The following is a 12,554-nucleotide window of genomic DNA, read 5'->3' as shown; positions in this document are numbered from 1 at the left end:
AAGATTATGAATATCAGTATAAATAATGAACCTTGTGTTAACTACATCTCCTTTCTTTTTAATCTTTCTAAACTTCTACCGATATATTCTTTTAATTAAAAGGATATGACTTCATTAATGTTGTTGTTTTTAATTAAAACACACGTAAAAATCATCATATATGGAAAATATTATAAACCACCATGATTTTGCGGCTATTTACCTTGTCGTTTTCATTCCAGCTCTTTTTTTATAGTGCTTCGTCACCTTTTTTTTCTGTCTAATCTTTCTAATTTTCCCTGTCGTTTTACTTATTTTGTCTTTTACCGATATTCTTCTAAGAAGATACATTTTTTTCTCTCAATGAAAACTAATGTACAAATCATGCAATACTTAAGAACGGAGAATACTATACACTATCATGATTTTGTACGTATTTATATAATTAACTTGTCATTTTTATTCTAACTTTTAACGGTGGTTGACCTTAATTTAAAGTCATATGATTCTATTGTACATATACTTAAACACATACATATATGTATTTGCTGAGATTGCAAAAACTTTGCGATTTTTAACTTTTCCTGTTCAGTACATAAAATCTAACTACATGTGAAACAATATTGCCGTAGGGAACAGTAAAAAATGTACTTGTTGCAAGGACTAATTAATGGTTTGTATGTACATTTTTTGTAAGTGTTATGTAATCTATATGTATGTAGGTCGTGAGTTCGTCCCGGGCGGCGATTACATAAAGATCTATACTTACATTAAAAAAAATGTTATCTAGAACTTTTGAAGGTTTTGGATAGTACATTCTGATGTATCTCAACGGGGTCCCTGTCAGTATGTGGGACAGTTGCAGGATAAACACAGGTAACCATCCAAGGTAAGGTCCAGCGGATGAAAGGGTTTATTTTGATATCTGTATCACCTGTAGAACGAAAGCCCCCCTGGACAAAAGCCCCCCCGGACATAAGCCCCTAGGACAAAAGCCCCTCCGGACAAAAGCCCCTTAGGATAAAAGCCCCTCCGGACAAAAGCCCCTTCTTTATAAAATAATGTATTTTTTCTTATTTCTATTTTTTTTAGATATTTACTAAATGTATTTGCTATTTGATACATTTGGGTATTATCAGAGAAGAGTGTCAAACATAATAAAAAAGCATAATTATGATGTGATCATTTGAATTCTTTTAATTTTTGAGTTATTGAAATCAAAGAAAGAATAAAAAAACATGTATACATAGACATTAGAATGTTATATATACAAGAAACCATTAATGTTTACTTTATCATAACACACCTACCAGGCTAACAGCTTGATGTTTGCATTGATTATATATAGATAATTAGGAAAGATGTTAATCAAAAAATCAGTCGTCGCCAAACGTCACGGTCAGTGCACAAACACATAAAAGCGCCTGCCCAAAACCCAGTGTGACTTATCCTTCTCATATCGTCCTTGACGTCCGTAAATTTTCTGGGTGAGGGACATCTCGCACATGGTAAACTGTATACACACACTAAGGCCCTTTTCGTTTATTCGGAACAACCGGTTCGACCGTTGGTTAAAGTAATTATTTCAAGTATAAATCCTGACGGACCTGCAGGGTTTTGATACAGGCCTGTGAGGGCTTTGCCAAGGCTCGTCTGAAAACAATGTAAAATCACCAGGTCCGTCTTTAATTAATAAACGAACAACTAGGTCCAGCCAGCCAAACCGTATAATCGAAAACGGCCCTACATGTTATTTAGACGGATATATGTAGTTCGCATTTTAGTTAGTTACTGGTTTACGCCTACATGACTTCACCTGTTACAAGACTTTGTGTCAGTGTTCAGTCGCGATCGGTACAGATGATAATCACAGCAGATAGTATTCAGCAGTGATATTATTCACAGGTATTTATTATTTTTTATAATTTATATAATATACAAAATGTAGTCTATATACATCAAGGATTTATAAGTCATATGCGCCCTTGATATACAATAATAATATTTTATGAAAGTGTCACACATTTTTACACAACATTTATAATGAAAAAATATTCTTCATTTGTAAAAATGCCAAGCCGTACATAAAACTATCAAAATTCTGTGTCATATACCAGAGCAAGGATTTATAAGTTCATTCATATACGTCCTTGATCAGAGAAAGATATCAGTACATGTTCCTCTCATGATTTGCTCACCTTATGCCTTTTACATATCATATATTATACATATATATATATATCAAAGAAATATAATTTAACAAAGGACTAACGGGCCTTCGGACTAAAGGGCCTTCGGACTATTGGAACTTCGGACTAACGGGCCTTCGGACTATTAGGCCGTTGGGATATAAGGGTTTCACCGTAAGTTTACATCAAGGATTTATAAATCCTTTGTTCACATATACGGCGGAACATTTTGTGATTATATATATCAGAAACATTAAGGGTCAAAGAAGTAATATCAACAGGATTTTCCAGATGACACGGGATCCAATCAAACGTAAGTCTGTTGGATACGAATTACTTTAAATGGTAAATATGGGACAAGAAAGTAATTCTAACATAGCTGCAATATTGTAGCCCAAAAGACTTAGACAGAAAATGGTGTCGAAAGGTATAGAAGGCCGGGTACGTATATTCGTTCTAATTCCAACCGTGTGGACAAAACAAAATTGTCAAATTTTCGAGGCGATCTGCCCCTTTATCAAGACATACCAAGGATTTATAAGTGAGAAGGATTCGTGACTGTCTCTTTACATTCTAAACACCATGCGAGATGCCTATGAACCGGGAATAAAAACCATTTTTCTCAACAAATACTTATCGAGTCAAACGAAACACCATTGTAAAGTTTATTAAATTTCACTATGTATATTACTTGCTTTAAAGACGGAATATTTAAAGGATATGTCTTAAATTTTCGTCAAAAAAGATCGACAGCTCATGAAATGACGGCCCCGCTTGAACAGATAGTAAGACGGTAACCATCGCACCTGCATGCTACATCAAAGGCTGCGCCGGCGAATATCAAAGGAAAATCAGTCGTCGCCCAACGTCACGGTCAGTGCACAAACACAAAAGCGCCTGCCTTGGACTTCCCCGTGACTTATCCTTCTCATATACGTCCTTGAGACATACAAAACCAAGGATTTATATGTGAGAAGGATTCGTGACCGTCTCTTTACATTACTAAACACCACGCGAGACGCCTATGAACCGGGAATAAAAACCGTTTTTTCTCAACAAATACTTGTCTTATCGAGTCAAACGAAACACCAATGTAAAGTTTATTAAATATCACAACGTTTACAACTTGATTTAAGGACAGAAGATTTAGATATGTCTTAAATTTTCGTTAAAAAAGTACGACAGCTCATGAAATGACGGCCCGCTTCAGAAAGTAAGACGGTAACCCTCGCACCCGCAAGCTACATCAAAGGCTGCGCCGGCGGATATCAAAGGAAAATCAGCCGTCGACCAACGTCACGGTCACTGCACAAACACAAAAGCTCCTGCCCTTACTCCCCCAAAACCCAGTGTGACTTATCCTTCTCATACGATTACATAATAGGACACGAACAGTAATGCGGGACAAAACTGAGTAGACAAATATATTATAAACATTAGTTACATATATATTTAACTGATATTATCTGTATATGGGAGACAACTACTCAGTTACTAAGTCACTGCGTCTAAAATGGGTTATCAATCAAAGCCTTTATATAGACAGAAATTTTTCGAAGGTCTGACATAGAAAGCAAGATAGGCCAACGTCTGGCCATTCGAGGTGTTCCGGAATCCCGGTCACCGTATTTTCCGCCTTTAGTATTTCATGTGATGTTGACCTTTGACCCAGTAAAGCTCTACAAACTGAAAGTTCAGGAAGGGAGCTCATGTCGTGTGTGCATTGCAGAAATACCAACGACATGTTTATTTATAATTTCTGACCAGTTTATTATAGTGTGCACGTGTATCGGAGCAGTTGAACAGTTCTTATGTACTATATTAAACATATCACGGGGAATAATTCTTTCATGATGTCGCTCAACGTTTCCACATGATACAGTACAGCTGGGATTATCGAACCTGAAAGGTAAACCCACCCCCTCACGAGGTCAATCGACTCATATTTCGTTTTTGTGTCTTTTTCATTAATAATTTGCTGAAAATTTGTATAAACATAACCTAAAGTTGATTTTGTGAAATAAAACACGTGCTTGTCAAAATTTTCATGTGTGTACTACAGAACAACCTCCTTTGTTACTAACAGTACAGTACAGTAACACATTTTCATGTGTGTACTACCACAGGAGTTCGACGTTCTGTCAATAATATAAGTATACATATATAAAAAATACCCCTATATACTGTGTTTTTATATAGTATATTGGGGTATTTTTAGATATATTTATACTAAATATTAATGACAGAACGTCAAACTCCTTTGTTACTACAGTACAGTACAGTACAAATGTTTGGATTAGCTTTTTCAGTGACCCATATTTCATGTGTCATAATCAAGTGTCCGCTATGCTCAGTTCTCATGTCCTTAGATGTTCACCTATTGATCTAGTGTAAGGTAAGCCCCCTCTACTGCCCAAGTAAGGGGAATGATCTAGACCTTTGTACCCTAGGGTCTACATGTAGCTCGGATCCCTTGTAACATTCCAGATAACCTCAACTTCGCTAGCCAAGTCTGATTCTCTTTCTGCTACCCTTGGCATATCTCACTTCAGAACAGGTGTTTTTGCTTTCAAATTCTGATTGGATGCGGCTAGGTTCAGGTGAACAATGAAAACGCAGCTTTGATATGTCAACAAAACTAAACTGAAGCAATAGTATAGTGGCCTACATTTTTATATTGAGGCATCAGGCATGTCATGTAGACCTGTCAACATCAACTCCTAGCGAAGTTATATTACTGTCTATTTAATTAATTAGATGTTTTATACCAGCTAAATGAACGTCTTGGAGACATTGCTCTCCAAACAGATTGGAAAGTATGTGCATGGTTTATGTTTCACAAATTAAACAATTAAAAGATATACTGCGATCTTGTTACAAAATTGGACATTGCAGTAACAAAACTGGAATTTAAATATGGATATTTAATTATAAATAAAAATGCATTGTAGTAAGTACAAATTTAAGGCACTTGCTATTTTTAGCAAGTGACAAAAATTGTAAAGTTCGAGCCCTGTCCCTGGTAGAGGCTGTGATTGATCATATCAAATCATGGGCTCTGTCAAATAGATATGGAGGTGTCTTCATGATTGTCCTTTTTATTTTCGTTTTACACTCCATTTGGACACACATATTTTTATTTACTATATATCACTAACATCAGTATATAAAAAGTCTAGTTTAAATATATTCTTGTAACAGAATGATAAAAAAAAATACACAAATTTCAGAGTCAAAACAAATCGCAATTTCTTCTTCCACTACGTACACTGCGACCAACGGTTCTATCTAGGATGCTAAACTAATAAAACATAAAATTAAATAACAATAATAAATTAACCAAAACTTTGGGTTTCATTAGTTTAACGTCCTAGTAACAGCCAGGGTCATGTAAGGACGAGCCAGGTTTGTTGGTGGAGGAAAGCGGGAGTACCCAGAGAAAAACCACCTACAAGCGGTCAGTGGCTGGCAACTGCCCCACATGGGATTTGAAATTGCGACCCAGAGGAAGAAGGCTTTGTGGTAATATATTGTGAAATCTTATAAACACTCAGTTCAACGAAAACAAGAAATTCCACAGAGGCCATAACATGTATAATATTTAGTCCTTCACTTTATTTGATAGTTTAAAGCATGTTGGGCAGTTGATTGACTGCTATAGCTGCCATGAGGTCAGTGGTTTCTTTGTGTGGTATTACAGGGCTTAAAGTGGCGCCTATTTTGCAATTGGTGACCATGGCGCCTTAAATTCATCATTGGCAACCAAACATTGGCCTATAAGGCACCTCATTGGCGACTAGGAAATTTAGAAAACAAATACATAATATCTAGCTTTCATTTAAACTGATTGCAATAGTGCTTTACAAAATGACTGAAGTATACAATTGTAAATTTCTTTTAAATACAGTGTACAATGTACCTCTCAATGCTTAAAAGATTCACAATAATGTTAATATCGCAATACTGTTCTAAAACATTAAAAGAAAATGTTTTGAAACCTTTTAAGAACTGGGCTGGCGACCAACTTTTCCAGTTGGCGCCTAAGTATTTTGGCCCAGTAGCCCAACAGGCCACCTGATAAAAATATATACTTTGAGAGCCCTGTAATTATAATTCTAAGGCCTTTCAGTTCTTTAAAATGACCCTCTCGAGATCTGTTAAAAATGTAACATCCGACATAAATAAAAAAAATTAACTAAACTGAACTTTAATTCACACAGCTGCAGGTAGCTGAAAACTGTTACAGATGGCTGTTCAGTGTAAATATAGGCACGGCACTAATAAATAAATCCATTGATGTTACATCATGGCTGAAAGCCTGACTTGTGGGAAACTCGAGGTCTGTTGCTGGACACAACTACAGAAAATGTACCTATTGAACTTTAGGAATTCAGTGCCATATGCTATCATATTAAGCCTGTGAGGTCACATATTTATTGACCTGTTCTACTGAATTTTCATCTAGAGCTGTCATTGATATCAGTTTTTTAAGTACAAATGTATTGATTTATCGTAAGGAAAATATCGCAATGTAACGATATGTATTGGAACAATTATGTCGTTTAGAACAAGATGAAATCTGGATCAGTTGTTTGTGTATTACATAATTGGTTTATGAAGGAAAACAATGCATGTCATCACTCAGTAACTATTGCAGAGTATATCATATACATATTGTACATGTATAATTGGTGATAAATGTGAAAATTCATAAAATGATCAGCAGGGCTTTTTCTCACTGCTTTGGGAATGGGGCCCGTGGCTTTGAATTTGGGAAAATGTGCGATAAAACCAGGATTTGGGAAAAATTACTAAATATGAAATAAAGCATTTAACAAAAAAGATTTTTTTATTTTCAATGAGGTTGATGTACTTTTCTGATTCAGAAGCTAATTCACAAATATTTTAAGACTTAACCAACTAAGTTCATGCAATATTTTTGGATAGTTTTCAAGAAATTTTGATTTGGGGAAATTTAAGGCTTGAATTGGGAAAAATTTAGAGGTTTTGCCATGGGGAATGGGGTCAGCCCCAAATCATGTTGAAAAAAAGCTCTGATCAGGAACCAAGTACAAAATATACAGTTAGTATAATGTAAAAAAGTAATACACAATTCATCGGCCTTTGGAATTCCAAGGTTACTAGGTCATAGGCAGGTCATCAAGTTCAATTTGGTCATTGTGTGGATATCAGAAAATAGGAATTGATATCGTATAGGAAGATAAGAATCATCAATATATCAAAATCGTTTGTAATGATGTCAGCTCTAGATCTACTTTCATCAGTACTCTGAAATGATGATCTTGACTATAGACACAAATACCGAATAGATGTTTCAAAATTTATGCTGATTAAATAAGATATACAGCCATTGACACCAATGTAAGACCAGGGGCCTGAGGCCCCTAAAAATCTTGACGGCCCCGGCCCCCTGATTTTGTGTTGGAGAGGGCCCACCGGGCCACTGATTTTTTATGTGCTTATCTCATTTTTATGATTTTTCTGTAATGATATATAATATATTATCATTTGTTTCATTTATTTATTGAAATAAATTTGTGTTTGAACGATGTTCTTTGAGACAAAATAGTCAATCATATTCAAATTAGTTGGGTATCTGGATTTTGGGCTCCAATAAATTTGCTATGCAGGGCCCTCATTTTCTATCTTTAGGGAGACCATCTTAGGGAGACCGATGGTCTCCATTTCCAATAAACTTAGTATCTAAACCTGATATAACATGAGATAACGATATAGTCATATCCAGGTACCAGCACCAGCAGCATGTGTATATTCGTCATTCACTGATAGATTAAAGATGCATATGCTCCACCGCTGACAAATGGTAATTTTTCACTATCAAAAACAGGAGCAGACGATTTAGTAGTTTTCTTCAGTTACAAAAGTTACTTACTTTACACCATTTCCACCATTGAAAAGTTTGAGCTTCTAATTTTACTTCAAGTTAAATATATAAAAAATAATTAATTGCATCCCAAAAAAATTCTGTGGCACTCTATCTTATATGGAGTGAAGCAAAGATTGTGCATGCACCAAAAGCAAAATACATTATTTTATGTTATTTTTTGTGTTAATTAGGCATATATATACACGATTAAACACCAATTATTGTTCAAATGATGAATATCATTTATGCTCTGTCGACGATGGAGTGAAGTGATGATCGGCACAGATTGTAATGCAGGGATTTGTACATTATGTTAAAAAATCAGATGAGTATCAGATTCTGATCAAAATTTTATTTGTTCACCAAACATGGTAAAGGTCATGTAAGGACGTGCCAGGTTTGTTGGTGGAGGAAAGTCAGAGTACCCGAAGAAAAACCACTGACCAGTGTTCAGTAACTGGCAGCTGTCCCACATGGGATTCGAACTCATGACCCAGAAATGGAGGGCTTGTGGTAATGTGTCGAGACATCTTAACCACTCGGTTGTCCCCTTTGTGTACTTGGCATTATGAGATCTATTTTGTAACCCCCATACTGTTTACCGACATCCTGTAGAACTCGATCACCAGCTGATAAAGGATAGTCTGCTGTTTCTATTATTAACTGTAAAACCTTCTATCATTAAACAAACATTCCCCACGTACGTTTACTATAATGTACACAAAAATGTTTAATGCAGACTTGTAAATGCTATAGACAGTGAAACACAAATCAGGAAAGTGCCATCAAAGAAAAATAATAATTGTCACGTTGTGATAAAATAATGACGCAATCTGTAATAAATTAAAGGTATACTTAATCAAGGGGTCAAGAAATAGGGGCCTTTGAGGTCATTTTCCGGACTGCTAGTTGAATATTGCTTATACAGTTGCACATTTAGAAATATGGCTGGGGTCATTTAATAGGGCATGTACTATTCTAGTTTATCGTGTCATGTATAAAAGGGTGAAAACTCCATCAGTAAAATAGGAAATTGGGAAGCAGACAGGTCATAGATGTTTATATACTAAGGGAATGGAGGTATGTATACATGCACATTATAATATGTAGCTCAGTTTTGAACAAACTGTTCATTTAGATAAGTTGTATATTGGTTTTGAGAAAGTGTAAAACACAACTTATTGGGCTTAATTTCATCATTATACAATTTTTGATGGTTTAGGCCTATTTTGGCTCCAAGATCCGTCATTTTACAAAACTGTTATTTAGTATTTAGATTGTTTTGTTTTTTTGAAACTGGTTGCCGGCAAAAACAGTCGTCTATTTCCTTGTTAAAATTAAAAACCAGCTATTTTTGTCAGAAATAAATATTGGCCAACACGGGGGCCTAGCTGTGGCCCCCAGCCACCTATTATCAATTTTCAACCATCTACTAAAAATCTTAGTGAGAAACCTGCTATGTATTATGTATACATGATTTAATTATAATGAAATATTTCTAATTCTGCATCCTTGAAAAAACTTCCCGGTTAAATATTTACTGAGAATATTTATGCACTTCCGATACATCTTTATTAGAAATGTTAAGTTGCTCAAAGATGTACGTGCTCTATGATTTCTTAGACAAAAACCTACCAGTAGTAAAAAATGCCACAAATTTTCAAATTTTCACATTTTCATAATTTATGCATATTTTGGATGGTTGCCATGGCAACTATAGTAGTGAAATTAGAAAACAGTTATTACATGTGCAGTTGAAACAGGAATGTACTTAAAATGTCAAATACAACAATTTAATCACTAAATAACAAGAGGGATTTGGGGACCAAAAAGGGCACTAACCATATAGTCCTTTCTTAAGGGACAATTCAGTCTAAGAGAACATTAAAATTTGTACATATATCGGAAAAACCCCAGTTCTTATGGAAATTAGATAAGTTGGTTTTACTGTGATATGCCAGAAAAGCCCATGGTGGTGAAATGCGTGTGAAATGTTCGAACTCACTCGCTGTCCGCCATTACACATTGTGGTTGAACATCTTGTATGCCGAACCCTATCCCTTGCTCGTAGAGTAATGCTACTTTTGTCTAGAACCGCTCAAATCGCTCTGACAGTAGTGCGTTTACCTTATTAGGTGAATTGTCTTACCTATAAAATCATTTTATCACCTCCACAGTGGTTATATAGTTCATTTGTTTAACGTGTGTGACTTTGGCTCGGATATGGGTAGAGCGTACATATTGTACCTGCTTAATCAAATCGATCAATGATTTGTAATTACAACAATATCAATTAAAATACTAATAATGATGTGGAATTTGTCAATATTTTATGTTATATGTTTCATAAGAAATATAGAACAATATATTTATGTCATATTTTGCTTCTTTGTTATGCAAAAGAATTAGCCTGAGTGAATTGTCCCTTTAACTATAAAATGAGTACAGTGTAGTCATCTTCACATGTCAAGGCAAGATAATACATTACACTCCTTTCACGTATGTCTGTATCGCTTGGTAGGCGAAGGTGATAAGGAGTATGATTTTGTCTCAAACGTTATTAAAGCTTATAATTACCATTAATAGTACACTTTAATATCATCACTTCTTGAGCAATTTTAAAAAGATAAATATAAGGTTAAATTTTAGAACATGGAATGTCTTGTATTTCGCCGAGTCATTCTAAAGACCATATACAGTATACAGTGTGACTTGTCAAAACCGAATCTCTGCGTATTTCAGCATAATCATACATTGTACAATCTGGAAATCTGGCAATACCACTAACAACTACAGTAATATAAATGCTGGTCCACAGTGACATCTGGTTTAAACAAGTTGAGCTCATTTTTGAAGTCACTTTTTCTGTACAAATTAACCAGGCCGGTTCACCAGGACCAACCTGGATATTAGACAGAAGTTCAATTTCGATTCTGATGTACAGATTGTAATTTAGTTTGTTTAGCGCTAGCAGTACAGTCTTAGGTGTAGACGTATTAGTAGACTGCCGTCTTTCACCCCTATGTAAGTTTATTAGACTCTACCATGCATTGATCTGGACGAGTCCTTTATGGCCTACAGTGGTGAAAGGGCTAATAGTACAGTGATTGCAAGGATTGCAATTAGCGTAGATATACCAAGATATTATATTCATTTTATAGTGAAACACTATAACTACGTATACATACAGGTGATAATTTAATGTAAAAGTGACAAGTTATACTTCTATCATGGCATATATATATATATATGAACCATTACAATAATTATCACTCAAGAAATATTAATTCATACATCACATGAACAGGAGATTTGCAATATTTATATAGAGTGATCATGATTAATTACCTAAGTGATCTACTACAGAATTTATCAATAGTGAGAATATGTACACCATTGTATACACTTCGGTTCTCTTTCATTATTATATACGGTATTCGACCCAATAAGTGCCAAATTGATAAAAATGAAAAGGTGCTAATAAGTCAAAATTATTGCATATTTATACCGTTTTATGTAGTTTTGGTCCTTATTTGTGCCTGAGCAATTGAAATTGAGGCCTCTAAAAGGGGGAGGAGCGCTTATAGGGCGCTTATTGGGTCGAATACGGTAATTGATATGGCAGAAAATCAATTAGTAACCAAATGTGCCTATATAAACCTGATGTAATAATTGTCATATGTTAGATGAGTTATATGATAGTATTTGTTAACAATTAACATCAAGCAGATGACGTCAAGCATGTTAGATATATAGGAGATCTTACAGGAGTGGCTATGTGATATATACAATGTATATGAAATTTTTCAACCAAGTTCAATAATTTAATTTGATATGCCATAAGCCTTTCGATGAGTGGGATATCAAATTAGTTAACGAGTTTGATAAATTTAATATCACATAATGATCACAAGTGTCAGATTCTATTCATCACATAACTTTTATTAATAGAAAGGAGTAAATATAATAGGACCAGTATTTGGCCTTAATTTTTCAGGCCGAAAAATATTAACTCTGATCCACATCAATTTCACATCAATAAATACTCTCATACTTGTCATTCATCAAAACAGAACTTTTTATAACCATGTACACGATGTGCTCCACCAATGACGTCATCAAATTGATGATTTTCCTCTTCTCGCCAAATTTTGCTAGAAATTCATCATCTTTGGGTTAGAAAAGGCTTGAAATGGATTTGGCTGCCACCTTGGAGCAACTTTATATTTTGCATGGATATGCGTAAATACACGATACACAACATGTGAAAATCTCTTTCTGCTCCACGAAGGCGGCCACATTCATTTTTAGAGAAAACTCCTCAAAAAGTATGATTTTCAAGGATTTTTGTGAAAAATGGGGAGAAACTGCATGTTGATGACGTCATAGTGAACATAATTTGCACATGCGGGATATTTTCGGGATGTAATGTGTTAGCAAATGTATTCAACTGTTGTATTGCAAAACATGTTGTTCTT

At 34.9% G+C, this 12,554-nt stretch overlaps 1 protein-coding gene across 4 annotated transcripts in view; it reads left to right on the top strand.

Moving 5' to 3' along the window:
- Positions 1-3,850: 3,850 nt before the first annotated feature.
- LOC138307308 (ATP-binding cassette sub-family C member 5-like) overlaps positions 3,851-12,554 on the top strand; it is a 43,024-nt gene continuing 34,320 nt past the window's right edge. For all 4 annotated transcript variants that reach the window (XM_069247968.1, XM_069247966.1, XM_069247967.1 and 1 more), the window contains exon 1: positions 3,851-4,077. The gene's annotated coding sequence lies outside the window, so the exon portion shown is untranslated. The remainder of the gene's footprint in view (positions 4,078-12,554) is intronic.

This window comes from Argopecten irradians, chromosome 14 (genome assembly GCF_041381155.1).
Source record: "Argopecten irradians isolate NY chromosome 14, Ai_NY, whole genome shotgun sequence".
In the NCBI taxonomy this organism is placed as follows: domain Eukaryota; kingdom Metazoa; phylum Mollusca; class Bivalvia; order Pectinida; family Pectinidae; genus Argopecten; species Argopecten irradians.
Note: the sequence above shows the minus strand (reverse complement) of the source record. Positions and strands in the feature narration are given on the sequence as shown.